We start from the raw sequence: 15,441 nt of genomic DNA, 5'->3' as shown, positions 1-15,441 counted from the left end.
GTATACATACATAGACATGCAATTGATAATAAGTATTAAAGAGTTTAAGTAAAAGTATTTGATAAGTAAAAGAGTTTGTAAAACAGTTTGAAACAATACGGATTGATAAACAGTTTGAACGGTAAGAAATCACTAGTTTTGTAGTTATTAATCACATGTGATTGATGTAATAACTATAAGTATTTAACTTGTATTCCCCCCATAAAGCATTTAAAAACATTTAAATCATTGTTTAAGGGGTATGAACTCACCTGTAGTGAGTGGTATGGATGAACTGAAGATGTACGATCGCTAGGTGACAAATGAAGCCTTGAACACACTTTATAACCCTAGTTAACATATAATACCACATATATGTATCCAATTAGTCTTAAACTACTAATTGATAATGTTAAGACATCCTAGAACATAATAAACACTTTATATATGTGTTATAGGCCCTAAGGATTGCATCTAAGTTGTTGTGGGACAAGAATAGTGAGTTTAGGGTTTCAAGGGACTTCATACTTGAGTTTACTCCCCATATAACCCTACACAAGGAGTTTACGGTCGTAAACCCTTGTGTTTACGGTCGTGAACTCCTAGACTTAGTGTCATTTTGTGTTTTGAAGTCCTAAATGATCCCTAGAAGTATTCCAACTTGGTGGATTAATTCTTGGAAGTGTTTAGGGCATAGATACACTCCATTGAGGAGTTTACGGCCCAAAAGCCAAATCCCTTTGAGTTTACTCCCGTAAACTCTTATGGAAGGGTGTTTTTGATTCTTTCAAGTCTCATACACATGTAGGATAGGTTCTAGACTTTTACCCTAATCAAATGGAGGCCTTAGGCACACTTTGGTGCCTTAATTTGATGTTCACGGCCCAAGCACAATCATAGGGCCGTAAAATCTCAAAAGTGGGGTTTTTGGATGTGTTTAAGTCCTTAATTTATGTAGGAGTAAACCTAGGTAATTGTCCAAAGCCTTAGGAGTGTTAAAAGCACTTTTTGGTCCTTGTTTTTAGAGTTCACAATCCAAGAACTCCTTGGGCCGTGAACACCTAAACTTGGGTGTTTCTTTGGTGTTTTCTTGTATTAAATACACTTACATACCATCCTAAGGTCGTTATTTAACATGCGGAAGGGACTAGGCAACATATAAGCCTCATATAGGAGTTTACTCCCCAAGATGTTCTTGGGCGGTAAACTCCCGAATCTTGCAGTTTTGCTATGTAATCGAGGTTATTAACATGTTATAAGCCATATTATGTAACTAGAGAAGGGTACTCACGATTTGGGATGATAACCCGAAGATCCGTGAGAGAGAAATGACTTTTCTCTAGTTGGAATTGTCAATAATGAATGAATATGGCTCAAAATTCTATATATAGTCTGGAGATTTTTGGCAGAAAATATTTTATTCCCGTAATGAACTCTAATGTAATAGAGTTTTGGAATAACAGTGTTGCACAAAACCCTAGTGCATCTACTCTCCTGATATCTTTTTAAGTGTAAATCCCGAAATACTCAAACTTATACAGAAAAGTCTGAAAATTTGCTGTGACTGTTATAACTTCTATTGACCTTATAAAGTTCGTACATAATGGAAAATTCGGGTTGTCACATTTTGCGGTCCGAGGTGAGCCTCTTCATTGAGTTTAGCGGGTCGAAGGCACCAATTTCGGCCCATGGTTTATACGTTAGTATGCTAGATGTAGGCGTGACTCTTACATGTGTTATCTGATGATATGCTTACTGGTCAAGGCCCGATGCCAGGCGAGGCCTGAAGAGTATATTGTATGCTAGTTATTATATGTATTTTTATTCTATCCGGCAAGGACAGATGTTAGGTGGGGCTCGATGACTGTATGGTATGCTACTGTCTTTTTATTATCACATGTGTTAGTATGATTATATTTATATATGATTATATGTATCGGGCGGGGACCAATGTCAAGCGGGGACTAGTGATTGACAGATCTGTAAACCAACCGAGAAATGCTCGATGTCGAGCAGGGCCCAAAGCTGAGTAGGACTCGATACCAAGCGGGGCCTAATGGAGGGCAGGGGACCATTATTTGATTTATTATGTTTGGTATGTAGTATCTTGGGGAACTCACTAAGCTTTGTTCTTACGGTTTTCAGTTTATGTTTCAGGTACTTCAATTTTCAAATGGAAGAACTCAGGATGATTGTAGAGCACACACCACCTCATTCCGCATTTTCTTGATTTACTCTGATAAGAAATGGAGATTGATACAATTGTTTTATTAGGATTTATATGATGATGTTTTGGACAGTGCACTCATAGATACTCAGACTTAATATCTATCCTATTGGGTTCGATAGAAGCTAGAACTCAACACCCTCTCATTCCCGATCTCACTCTATCTCGTTTATCTCTTCTAATTGGAAGAACATGCCAACAGCTAGAGTTGTTGCCTCCCTAAATTCCATTCCCTTTATCCTTTCTATTTTTATGACAATCTGACCCAACCACCTCTTGATCACCACCATTGGTAGTTGAAGCAATTCCCGATCACAAAATAGTCCATGTCGGCCTTGCTCACTGGAGAAGAAGAACCGACGATTACCATTGATTACTCTCTTATATTCTTTTGTTTTCAACTATCAAATAGCTCCCTCATCGCCTACTTCTTCATCCATCGTGTTCTAGGTTAGATTTTCTTCTTCCCATCAGAAACATATAGATAAATCACAAAGATCGGTCATCACGCGCCATCGTGGATGGTAGTGCATGTAACTTCGGCAAGGTGGTTCCGATGATGCCTTTTGATCCTAAAAATATTCATGAAATTCATAACCTAGTTATCTCACAGTTTTAATGTGTCTTTATCAATCACAAGTCTCTTCCATGCAAAAACCCATTTAGTGCTCGCTTTCGGTTTTGTGTATTCCTGACAAATCACGACTAACATATCTAGGGTGAGTCTATATGGCCCTATTTTTAAAAATTTCATGTTTTGGGGAGAATACTTGTTGCATATCAAAATTGTGGTAGTTTGAAAATTTTACATGCATAATATAGCAGTTACTTTGTTAATAATTATGTAAATTGTGAAATAACCACAAAAAATGGATAGCTTCATTTATGTGGTCAGTAGATTATATAGAATACTAATATGACATATTTGAATCTCATTATGAAAAATGGATATAGAAACATAAGAAAAATCATAACCATATGTAGAATGTCATCATAACACATGTAAAGATTATAATACATAAAAATGATGATTTTATATGTATAAGTTAAAGTAAGTTATGGATGTACGAAAAGATATAAAAATGACAAAAATTTTATTTGTTGATAAAATGAAGATACTTTATTATATTTGGTGGACAAACCAAGTTTATGAAATTATATAATTAATAATTAAAGTTAGTGAAAAATTAACTCTTCATATATAAATGTTAGGTAAAAATGAATATAAAAACATATTAATATATTTTTATATTAATAAAACTCATTTTTACTAACTAATGAGTTTTATTTCACAAAATAACATGATGGACTTCAACACTTAAAAGTCGTTAATTGTGAAATTGTGTGTGTGTGTGTGTGTGTCTATATATATATATATATATATATATATATCGTATTGATCATATGACTATTAAATATTAAAGAAATTGTTGGTTTCACGTTGGTTGAAACATGGTAAAAGTTGCAACAACAGTTGTTATGCTGCCCAAAGTTTATCATATCAAATGATAAGAAATTTAGAAATCCTTTAAGTCTTAAATACCTCAAACACTAAAAGACTTAAACTAAAGATTATCCCCGAGCAACCTAATTATAAGTAATTCAAATATTATAACTCAAGGTTTAGGGTTAGGATTCCTAAACACACTATTAGGATCCATCGTACCTGGGTTTTCTCTATATGAATTATGCTTCTTTCTAATAGTCAAAAGAGCTTGGATCATTTCCCAAGTCATGGACTATGTTATTGTGTATGTAGAGACCGTTAGTCTTAGTCAAAGACCTCTGCATTATTACTGTTAATCCATATGGAATGTGGAACGTCATGTATAGAATGATGATACCAATCTATATGGGTAGACATCTCACCACCAGTTTCTAGCTACAACCATCATCCGACGAGTCGTTAGCAGGCGTTGACACTTCTACTCTACTTACCCCGTGATGTTGATAAAGCGTTTGTGTGGAACTTCATAGCACGCCCATTCTTAGTGTTAGTAGGGAGGTTGCGAGTTGCAGTTCAATTATGAGTTCATTATAGGCTTTATATGGGATTTTGTTTACCATAACGAGTTAAATGCGCTTGTATGAAGTGAAATAGTTTGGCTAAAACTGATATGTGCCTTCTTTAAATCAGGTCATAAATCACAAATTTAATAATATGAGATAATATGTGAAACCTTTAAATCTCATAAACAAAATAAGGTATTTTGATAAATTCTTCTTTTACATGAGTATATTTTTTGTGAAACAGACATGTTTTTTACATACACAAAATTGTTTCGAAAATATTTCTTCTAAACTTTTCAAAGCCTCTTTTTAAATAATATGTCATGATTTTAAAGGTATACAAAGTTTAAACCTATATAACTCACCAACAATTCATTGTTGACGTTATTTTAAAACATGTATTCTCACGGAAGTAGTGCAATAGAATTTCTAGTGTAGGAAATCATGACGTCATCTTTTTATATTAATTATGTTTTTTCGCAACTCTCGCTACTATGAAGATATGTAATGATAATTATGTCGATGTAAGATATTTTGGATTTATGTAATCTTCATGACTTATGTTTTATTATGTTGTTCATGCATGATTGATTGTGATATTCCTTGACATCATGCCTCCCGTCATTTCCACCATCAGATGGGGGCATGACAGATTGGTATCAGAGCCTAAGTTATAGTGAAATAGTACCTCCTTTAGGATAGATGACTATAACATTAGGGAAAGAACTCTATTAACACTTAATCCTTTAAGTAAACCAAAAACCAAAATATTATTAACTTACAAAACATTCCAAAACCCAAGAGTTTAGGTCAAACACTCAATTAGGTTTTGTAGTTGTTAAACCTGACTCGAGCATTTGGAGCATTCTCATGCAGCAATTGAAGTCAATGGACTTCCTGGAACTCGATGGAGCGCTTGGGATTCATGGAGCATGTGACAAAGGAATGACTCATCTGAGAAGGGAATGGATCGTTTGATAAAGGAACGGATCAAGTGCTAAAGGAACTAATCATATAAAAGGGGGTTTGGAAAACCTAGAAGAGTTTGGAGCACTTGGGAGTGAGATGGTGTAACAAGGGGAACTTGTTGCACCTTATGATAAAGTGTTGGGGCAAGAAAGATGTTGTTGCGCCAAGGACATTCCTTCTTGCACCAAACATATCCCTCTTGCACCATGGAGATTCCTTCTTGGTCCATGAAGAAGCCTTATTAGGCCAAGTAGGTTCTTGTTGCGTCAAGCATGTCCTTTTTGCACCAAGATGGTCCTTGTTGCGCCAATATGGTGATGTTTTTCCAACCTAGAAGTTCTTGTGCCACTCTTAATGCCTATTGCGCCATCCTTGCATATGTTGTGCCATCATGGTGCAGGATCGGTCATTTTGGTTCCTTGATGAGCCATGGTATCCCTGATGATACAATTATGCTATGAAGTCCTCTATGATGCTCAAGATAATTCAAGGATGCTTAGAAGTTGGTATTGCTCAAGGATTACACAATGCTATCCCACCATGATGGATGTTGGGCCATTAGTGTTCATGATATGCCATTTGTACATCATGAAGCTCCAATATCGCTCAAGGTGCTCCATCATGCGTGTTGCTAATGCTCACAGGTTGTATAACATTAAAGAATGTTCCAGAATATGTTGCATGGCTAAATATGATTTGTTGTCACCATTCATGGGCCTATGGGTTAATGGGCTTGGCCCATTAAGGTTTTAGGTCTGATCCCTCAAGTATAAATAGGGATGCATGCATAGTCATTTGTAGTGTTTTGTATCATGAATTCTCGAGTGATAGGAAAATCTCTATGTAATTGTACTGGTAACCTCTATTTGAGAGGTCTGAAATAAAGAATACTCCCCTCCTTCATGTGGACATAGGTCACCTTGATAGAACCACGTAAATAATGTGTCTTGTGCGCTTATAGTTTAGCTTGTTATCTTCTTTTCTTCCTAACAGTCGTAGCACAACTAAACCTAGATGCGCTCCTAAGTTTTATTTTGGATAGGCCATATAAACTACCTGACTTAAGAGAAGTAGTTGATAGTCAAATATGTGGGTATAATGAAAAGATAAATCATAGTTAATAAGGCACATAGCTTGAAATTTTACTATGTATATTTGATGTGTTATTTATATATATTATAATAAAACGAAATACTAACTAAATTTTCTTTTATATATATATATATATATATATATATATATATATATATATATATATATATATATATATATATATATATATCGAATGTTGGTTGAACCTTGGAGGACTTCCATGTTCCCCACCCTTGCTTACATGAGACCATTATTACCTTAATCACGAGACCTAATACTAGTTGATCACCTTAGAGGACATGGCCCCTATGCCCATTTCCATAAAAGAGCCAGTGGAGGATCCCGTGGGAGAGGAAGAGCCAATGGAGGACCCCTCAGCAGAAGAACAAACAATGGAGGACTCGTCTGAGGACAACGAGTTAGAAGCAGAACCTAAAGAAGAACATGATTCTGATGAGAGTGAGGAGGTAACTGAGGATAGTGAGCCTATGGAAGTTGTGGTAGTTATCCCAGCTCTACATTCACCCCAAGTCCTTACATAAGCATCCTTAGGAAGATGGGGAAGACACGCCAGACGGAAGGAAAGACTACCCATATCTTTGGGGAGTTTAGAAGCCCTGATATTGCTTACCCGTGGACATGAAGAGGTACCAAAGAGACCCTGCCTGGATCACTGTTGTAGCTGAGGACAAAATCTTTGTTGAAAGAAATACCATCTGATATGAGATTGGACAGGGCTCGGCAACGCGCCCTCCACCCACTGATAATACAAGATCCTTAGCCCAACTATTGGAGAGCACCTAAAAATTGGAGAAACAAATAAGCGTGATGTCAGGTGATAGAAACATTAACAAGAACACGACCACCCATGTGGCGTGGAGTGCGAGGAGAATAGAGAGCAAGTTGACCCAACAAAAGACCTCTATGACAGATATTATGTTGTTTATATATTGTTAACGATGATATTCATTGACGTTGTACCTCCCAGCATTTCCATCGTCGCCTGGGGATGGGACAAAAGAAGTAGGAGACATTAGTGACATATGCACTAACCACAACAACACCCACTCCGCATAAACAATAAGCATGGAAGAACACAAAATGTAGCAAATTCAACAACCACCACAGAGGTGCGTGTAAGGAAATTATCTGCAACATCTAAAGTAAAAAGAGCCACTGCACTAAGTATGCAGTTGTCTGACACTTGCAGCAAACCCATGAATTGGTAATCTTATGACCATCAGAAGGTTTGACAATATAATCGACATGGATTGGTTATCCCTTCATCATGCTAAAACCATGTGATGTGAGAAGGCCATACGACTACCTTTACGCAAGAATGAAACCCAAGTCATTTATGGAGACAAATCAAGGAAAAACCTCTAGATCATATCTTACATGAAGGCTAAGAAATGTCTACACAAGAAATACTACGCTTTCCTAGAACATGTTGCAGATAAAAAGAACAAAGAAAAAGAGATCAAAGACAATGTGCAACTATCCTGATGTATTCCCAGAAGATCTCCTAGGAGTGCCTCTTATTAAACAAGTTAAGCTTCGAATCAACTTAATCCTAAGAGTAGCACCAATGACAAAGTATCCTTAATATATTTTGCATATAAATATTCTAGATAAGTACTCTAAAACACATTTAAAATGTTTTTTTTCATGAGTACCATTGAGAAAAATTAATCATCGATTCATGGATTCATCAAACTTGGCCACCAATGCAAAGATGGCTACGAGAGTACGAGGTGATCATAAGCATGTTGCCTTTATGTTTTTTATAAGCCATCAAAACTCAAACTCAAGCATTAACTCAACAACAAATACTAACTCTTGTTTAAAATGATATATGATATTATATATACTATCAATTCTTAAAATGCTCATCTGCCTTAAAGTTTTTTCTATTTCCTGTTTTTCCACGGACGTTTTTTTTCATTTTCATGCCACAATGCTTTTCTTTTCTCCTTCTTCTATAAAGTTTTTTCTCTTTCTTGTTTTGCCACGGAAGTTGTTTTTTCATTTTCATGCCACAATGCTTTCATTGTCTCCTTCTTCTCTTCCATTCTCATCCGCATAGATTCCCACCTTGCCGCCCTCTTCCTCCCATAATGTTTCTTTCGCAATAATAACTATCCCGCTTGACATGCACAAAACATTGCATTCTCTCTTCGCTGCTCCGTTGCTCCCTTCGTATGAACGAGGTGGATATGCCAGGTTTGTGGTGGTTTTCGTAAAGATGGCTTATAAAATCGAAATACAAACTTGTCATCAGTGTCAAGAGGCTGCGGTGGTGAGGAGCATCGCCAGTGAGGGAGCATAATTTCGACTCTGAAATTCAGATTAAGGGTTTATGGGTTAACCTATTGTTCTAATTCAAGAACAACATATTTACGGGTTATGCTTATCATATCAGAATACCAACCCACTTGTTTGAACTGAGGAAAACCACCGCACACCGCCATTGCCACCTTCTATTTCCTCATCTCTTAACAATATCAAAAATAGAAAGGAGGAGTTTCCTTCTCTTTTTGTACCACCACATGAACTGACGGCGGTGTATGGTATCTAACTTGCTAGACTCTAGGGTTGATGAACGCTTTGAAGATGGTATTATCCTATGAGTTTTAACACATGATAATGTGTGTAAATGAGATGAAACTAACATGAAAGTGTGTAGAAACACTAGATTAAAAAGGAATACTTACCAAAAATTCTAAGAACCAAAATGAAGAAATAAATTCTTGGAAGATTTGGACTTGTTTCTTGAGAGGAAATGAAGAACTTTGAAGATGGTGGGGGTTTGGGGATGATCTTGGCCAAATTTAAAGAGGGAGGGGTGAGGTGATGTTTGCACTGTTATTTATTACATAATAGCCTTGATACATGTTGGGTAATATTTTGTGTTGGAAATGATGAAACCTCATGTCACGAAATCAAATCTTTTCTTGTTTTCTTTCACACCAAAAACCGCTACCAGTCCACCGAAACAGTGTCACTGAGATCATAGAGTTTTTTAGCCCCAAACCGAAAACTATAAAAGCGAAATCATAAAGTTTTCGGCCCTAAACCGAAAACCCTAAGTCAAAGTATAAACCCAAAATTCATGTCCTAATCAATTGACTTTCGTTGACTTGTTTGACTTTGATTGACCCTGAACAGCAGGGGGTCACAACCTAGTACACAATCAGCACGTTCGATTATTGTGATTCCACAATATTAATTTTGGTGTTATTTTTTATTTGCATCACAGTATCTATCACATGTCTTAATTAATTTTGGTGTTATATATATATATATATATATATATATATATATATATATATATATATATTTGCATCACAGTTTCTATCAGATGTCTTAATCTTCATCTATTATTCTAAAATTGAAGATCACTACAACAACTTCATCAGACATTGCTAATTTTGATTTGGTCGTCAATCGAACGGAGGAAGGTAGTGATGGGGACGTGATGAATTGTGCATCTAATTTGCCTTTCAGGTCTCTGTTTGTTTAATATATATTCTTCAGTCTATAATAAAGTTCAAAATTTCAATTATAGGATGAGAGCAATATTTGTGAAGTTCCTAATCATCACGTTTGTTTCTTTCTTCCATGCTATTACAATTACACAATTTTTTCCAACTTCAGTTTAATCCCAAATTGATTGATAAATTGTGCATCTAATTATTATTTTCTTATTTTTTATTGGATATTTATTTGTTCAGGAGGTGTTTGTGGACCCTACACGTGATGAAAGCTTGATATTTGAGCTTTTAGAATTGTAACATGATGTTGAAGACAATGGAAGTGCTACTTGGTTTTTACAAGACCTTGCTAGAGAACAAGGCACCGAGAGCAATATCATAATTTCCTTCCACTGTATTCATCAAATATCGTAAATACATGTTATTTATGTTAAAAAGAAAAGTAAATCTTTTGTTTTTATTTATCTGATGTAGGTGACTGAGCAGTCAACAGTGTTTGAGGCTCTTGAACTCCAATTCAGAAACATGCCAGCTGTCATAACAACTGCTAGTGCCCAAAAGTTATAAAAAATAAATCCTTTTGTTTTTATTTTTCTCTTAATAAGCCTATATATTCAAAACTAATGACAGATATAAAATTATTCAGTTTTTGTGTTTGATGGGTTTCATTATTTCCAAGGGAGGATAGAGAGAATTCAATTCCCTCTCGCCTTTTCATTGAAAGACCAAAATATCCTTACTATATACATATCGAAAAAAGTAAGAGAGAAATAACCATTTAGAGAAATTAAATTACCTCCTATCTTTTATACCTACAATTATTCCTACCCACTAAAGTTATGACAAATCATCATTCAATTTAATTGTATTTGATATATTCCTAATATAGCCTTAATGAGTTAGTTAAATAAATATGGAATAATGACACTTGTCACAATTTTATTGGGTAGGAACATTTGTAGGTATAAAAAGTAGGAATCAATTTAATTTCTCAACTATTTATACTTTATTTTTTCGGATCAACCATAAAAGTACCTCACATTTTTCATGTTTAACTGTTTTGACTTTTTGATCTAATATTGCAAATAACAATGGTCAGAATGGTAAATTTGAAAATTACTTTAAAATCTAATATAACAAGTCAAACCGCTTATTTTAGAAAAATATATGAAACTTGTCAGGTTTAATTGAAAAAAAATATTACCGGTCAAATCGCAAAAGTGCTCAAAATATAATATTTCTTCTTTTTTGTAATTTGCATTAAATAAAAAAAAAGTTCAATTTTGTGTATATACAAAAAATAAAGAATAAATTATATGAACCAAACATATTGTAATTCCTTTGACAAATTCTGATTCCGTTATTGTTGTAGGCCATCTCTAAAGCAAGACAAGGAAGAGAAGCATAAAATATAGTGAAGGTATCTTTTATAATTTCATAATCCAATCCACCATTAAATTGTTTTTTAAATAATGTCAATTTTTTGTTTTTTTTAATGACAAAACTGCAAAAATGGTCCATGTGGTATGCATTTTTTTGGGGTTTTAGTCCAAACCCCAACTTTTTTGGATTTGTGGTCCTTTTGACCATGTTTGTACGTAAATTTGGTCCCTCGTAAAATTGAAATGACTATAATGTCCTTTCTGATATATTTTTTATGTTTTTTTTATTTAATTTAAATAAAAAAGAAAATAAATAATTAACTTGGGCCCACATCTCTCTCTCTCTCTCTCTCTCTCTCTCTCTCTCTCCAAACCTGACTACTCACCGCTCCCTCATCTTCTTCCCTTGGTGCCATTTCCCCTTACTGATAACACCGATAACAGAGAAAAATTCCTTAGGATGACTCTGATTTACAAGATGAATCGATCGATGAATGAGGTGGGCCGGAGCAATTACTAATCGATTACCTTACTTAGAAAACGCTCGATGAGGCCTAAATACCATATCGTTTCAATAATCCTCGGAGTCACCAGAATTGTCAACAATAGCCTCACCAAAATCCTTCATGAATTCATCAGAATCTTCCAAGTTGTATGTGAGGTAAGCCTGCACGGTTGTTTTTTAAACTTGATCTTACAAGTTTGATACTTGGAATTTGAGAATCCTTATGGGGATTTTAAGAAGTCGATGAAGGAGACTCATGATTTAAAAGATTGGGATTGTTTGGAGAAGACAGTGGGTGTATGTATGTGTGTTTTGTTCTTGCTTCACCGAAATCCCTATACCCTCTTCCTCACATAACCTATGTTGGCTGACGATTCAATGACGGAGAAACCATGTCATAACCAGATCGGAGTTTTCATCCGCAGTTGGGGGCACCAAAATCAAGGGGGAAACTAGATTGGTAACCACAAACAATGACAGATTAGATGGCAGATCGAGAACATAAGAAACAACCACATAGGAGATGGCAACGATAGAGGAGGCTGGAGAGGGTCGATGTTGTTTGTATTGGGGTAGCGAGAGCATATGGAACCTCAAACCACCATAGAACACCACCCACCTACCTCTTCGACTCGCACCTGAGGAGTTTGTGGCCTGACTGTTGCCGAAAAGTAGGATGCATCGGAGTTTGAGGAATCGTCGGTCGCTACCTCAATGTGTGTCTTTTAATCTCAGTGTGTGTTGATGAAGAAGACGATCAGGGGGGAGAGAGAGAGAGAGAGAGAGAGAGAGAGAGAGAGAGAGAGGGGATGTGGGCCCAATTAATTAATTATTTTCTTTTTCTTTTAAATTAAAATGGAAGAACATAAAAAATATATCACAAAGGGCATTTTAGTCTTTTTAGTTTTCCAAGGGACCAACATCACAAGCAAACATGGTCAAAAGGACCACGAAGCCAAAAAAGTCGAGGTTTGGACTAAAACCCCAAAAAAATGCATACCACAGGGACCATTTTTGCAATTTTGTCTTTTTTAATTTATTTAGGTATATTTGATAAATTTGAGACTCAAAGGAGTTGGGGCAGATGTAGTTGTTACTGCATACGAGCTTGTCTTCATAAAGTATATCCTTTTTTTGTGAGTTTATGAACAAATTTAATCATGTTGTGTTGTGGTTGCAGCCCGTTGAGTGAAAGTGCGAGCTCGGTCGGAGCCGTTTTAACGGTGCCGGCTGCACAGTCTGGTTAAACAGTGATGGTTGAAGTTTTTAAACAAGCGGTCTCTTAGAACTTCACATCTACGACGCCAAGGTGGACGAGGGTTGCGATAGGTTGGGTTATGATGACGTGGAAAAAGAAGAAGATGTTTTGTTGATAAGTTTGTTGCATGTATTGGGAACTGATGGGGAGGACACTTTAAGGTGTATAGTTGGAGTGGTGGCTAATGAGGAGTCACAGGGTGACAAAGATGCTCTGGTTTATAGCATTTCACCAGGGATTATAGACCTCACTTAGAAGGTAAAGTTACTCTTTTTGTGTTGTTTGTTTGGATAGGGTCTTTGTGTGAATTTGCATCATTTTTTGAAGGTTGATGATGGGAAAAGAGCCGAAATGATTAACCTATAAAGAGCTTGAGCACTTAGAGCATCAACTTCATGATGGCATATTAGCTGTCAAAAATTGGAATGTGTTATATCATGAAGTCAAATAAGTGTTTCTTTCTATTTTCAAACTTATTAATAATAATAATAATAATAATAATAATAATAATAATAATAATAATAATAATAATAATAATGTGTTTTCAAATGATCTTTCATAAACACAAGTAACATAAAATTAACATGAATATCCTTAATTACACCTATGTTATTAGATAATTCTTTGAATATAGCCTTATGGAAGAGATCGAACAACCTAAATTACGGGTAATTAGTTTGTTAATGCATAAAAATTTAGTGTATATCATTATTTAATGATCATGTTTCTCTATTGGAAAACACATGACAAGATGACTTTTTAGTTTGTTTAGTATAGTATGCATTTGGTTGCAGTTCATGTCAATGAGATAAGATTTCATAATCCTCATTCCCATCATGGAAAAAAAATCTAAAAAGGTTTTCAAATCTTTTTGATCTTGGTCTCACACTCCTACAAAGCGAATGCCACCTTAGGATTTTTTTTTTTTTTTTGTTTTTTCATTTTTTCCTTCTCCTTTTGGCATAATCTTAAAGGAGTGACTACATTGATATAGGGACAAAGAGCTATGCAAGAAAACGAGTCTTTGAAGAAACAAGTAAAGTTTCTTAAACACTACGGGAATCCCAACAAAGTCAAATTATTTACATAATAAAAGTTAAAACAAATTATATTAATTCCATTAAGAAGAACGTTCAAGTTTCGTGAAGAAGCTTTGACACTCATATTGGATATTAGTAGCATTGTCATTACCCTATTGGTGAGTTTCTATATATTCTTCTACTTTGAACGAGCAGACCACCTTTTCTTTTAGACGATTGAGAAGTGAAGTTGAAGTCTCGAAGAAATCCGGGGAAGAAGTTTAAGAAGGTTCGGGAGCTACCCCAATAGTAATAGGAGTTGTCGCAGAAAGTCTTTCTCTTTCTTCTTTATCATCAACTGCAGAAGAATGCGGTTAGAGTTGATGAACAGCAGAAGGCCACAGTACATCTCCATCATCATTCTCCCCCGGGGCTGATTAATTAAGTTAAGGAAAGAAGCGCCCCCATTAATTAAAGAGAACATTCAAGGATACATCGAGTCTCTTGGATTTCACGTCATAGCGTCTATACCCGGACTGAGCATATCCAAGAAAGGTGCTTAGTCTGTCTTCGAATGTGGGCCTAGACGCATTAGCCGAGTCTTTGAATATTCCTGAGGGTTCTCATGATAAAGACAGCCTTAAGGTGCTAACGGAGCTTCCATGGTCTCAGTCCATGAAGATGCTTGCTTTATTGGTTGGCAGCTTGGTTATAGTCGTTATGAAGATTGAAGGAGCGACGAAGGAATTAGTTTTTTGTATTTCTAATTATTTTTTGTGGGTTCTACTTTTTTTTTTTGCAGCCACATTATAACTCTCATTTATTACACTCTCAAATAACCCAAAAAAGAAAATCAGCAGCTAGTTCCATCAAGTTTTAAACCAAATTAAACAACAATAACCAAAATAAATATCTTCATCATATGAGATGCCGGGAAAAAGTTTCAACATTTTGGATATTTCATGCCACTAGTTTTCGAGCATGAAGAATTAGGCACTTCCATCAATACAAACCCATTGACCCACAAAGACCGATTCACAATTGATGTTGGGGTTAATCGCCAAAAACGATGACAAACTCATCCCAAACTCTTTGCTAATGATGGTGCAATCATCGCCAGCTTCCGCACCGACAACTTGGCTGCACACAAGGGCTGATTTTGCCTTCTGGACACCATCTGTGTGTTCACGATTCCATTAATCAAAACATTCGTCCATGTGTTAATATGCAGATTAAAACAAGAAAACGTTCTGATTTTGATAACACTTAAAAAGTTGGAAACCAAATGACTTACCGGTTAGGGTGAATCTGCTTTCTGACAACACAACGAGCATCAGGAAAAGTGAGAGTACTGCTGCCATCTTCACAAACAAGGAAGCGTTCTTGGCCATGTTGTTATCGAGTTTTCTTTCCTTCTTTTGCAAGAAAGATGAAGATACTGGGATACCTGATCAGTTCTTGATAGTGATATTTATAGCGAAAGATTTAGATAAATTACTACGATAT

General features: G+C 35.6%; 1 pseudogene; it reads left to right on the top strand.

The window, feature by feature from the left end:
- The first annotated feature begins 6,576 nt into the window (after positions 1-6,576).
- On the top strand, positions 6,577-13,282 carry LOC145039736 (uncharacterized; annotated as a pseudogene).
- Positions 13,283-15,441: the final 2,159 nt, after the last annotated feature.

The sequence above is a fragment of the Lactuca saligna genome, chromosome 4 (genome assembly GCF_052625555.1).
Source record: "Lactuca saligna cultivar CGN05327 chromosome 4, ASM5262555v1, whole genome shotgun sequence".
Classification (NCBI taxonomy): Eukaryota; Viridiplantae; Streptophyta; class Magnoliopsida; order Asterales; family Asteraceae; genus Lactuca; species Lactuca saligna.
Note: the sequence above shows the minus strand (reverse complement) of the source record. Positions and strands in the feature narration are given on the sequence as shown.